The sequence below is a fragment of the Gavialis gangeticus genome, unplaced genomic scaffold, assembly GCF_001723915.1.
Source record: "Gavialis gangeticus isolate Ggan-Ray unplaced genomic scaffold, GavGan_comp1, whole genome shotgun sequence".
Classification (NCBI taxonomy): domain Eukaryota; kingdom Metazoa; phylum Chordata; order Crocodylia; family Gavialidae; genus Gavialis; species Gavialis gangeticus.
This window is the reverse complement of record NW_017729032.1, coordinates 35,288,191-35,289,312: the sequence shown is the minus strand read 5'-3', so window position 1 is coordinate 35,289,312 and position 1,122 is coordinate 35,288,191. Positions and strand designations below refer to the sequence as shown.

General features: G+C 52.3%; 1 protein-coding gene across 3 annotated transcripts in view; it reads right to left on the bottom strand.

Moving 5' to 3' along the window:
- The window catches only part of ATM (ATM serine/threonine kinase), a 134,670-nt gene that overhangs the window by 23,684 nt on the left and 109,864 nt on the right, over window positions 1-1,122 (bottom strand). The gene's annotated exons all lie outside the window — the stretch shown is intronic.

Sequence of the window (1,122 nt, the reverse complement as noted above, 5' to 3'; positions counted from 1 at the left end):
AATATTAATTGGCATTTAAGGAGTTAAAATATAAAACATGCTGGTGGGGTTATGCAGCAGCTAGCTGGTAAATCTGGAAGGGGGTATGCAATATGAAGACGTTTGGGGACCGGATCTAAATGCTAATCAGTATTTTCCAGTCTGGGGTTAGGAGGGCAGAAGGCTATGGCAGATATTTTGTCCAGGTAACGGGCATATAAAGGGACAAATGGTTTCCCTATCTCTTTCCTATTTCTGTTGCTGGCCCTCACGTGGCTGGCTAGAGAAGATCACATGTACATGGCTGAGGGTTCAGGCAGAAGCCTGACTTCCAAACTCTCTTTCTCTACTCACAAAACTGTTGCTAGGGACAGAAGTTACACAAAACCAGTTTAAGTGATCAAAAACTGGTTTAAACCTGTAACAGAACAGAAGTTCAGTGCACATAAACCAGTTTCAAAACAGCTGAAATGGTTTAAGATAAACCTGGCTGAATGTAGACTTAACTGCTTTAGGTCAAACCGGTTTCTGTCCCAGACCCCTTCTTGGTTCAAGTTAAATCACAGTCCCCCAGGATCCCAGGATGCTTTGCAGCCCTGGGCTGTGCTGTGTTGTCTGCTTCAGAGAGCAGGGCTAGCCCTGCCCGTCTGCTCTAGCTGGAGCAGTGAGGGCTCGCTGACAAGGGGTGGTGCTGGGAAACCCAGCTGGGGACCACAGCCAGGTCTGCGGGGGAACAGCCCCTGCCAGACTTCCCCACTAGAGTGGTGGTGGAAGGGGGCATGGGAAGGCAGGCTCAGGTGGACGGGAAGGAGGGGGTTTAAACCTCCTCTCCACTGGCACAGGACCCCAGCCAGAGTCTGCTTGGCTGCTGGCCAGCAGGAGACCAGCAGACTCCACCCCCTCACTCCTCTGGCAGAGACTGAGACAGGTGATTGATAAGGGGAGGTGGTGTAATCCTGCTCAGTTCCCTCAGGCCATGGGGAAGGGGGAAGAGGCTGGGGAACCCAGGCTGGAGGGACTGGTCCCCTGTCACCTATAAGCCCACGGCCAAGCCCAGCAGGACCAGACTGAGAGGTGGGAGGTGACCACCCAGATGACTTGTGACATAGTTTCGTAGTTTCTAGGGTCGGAAGGGACCTGAGT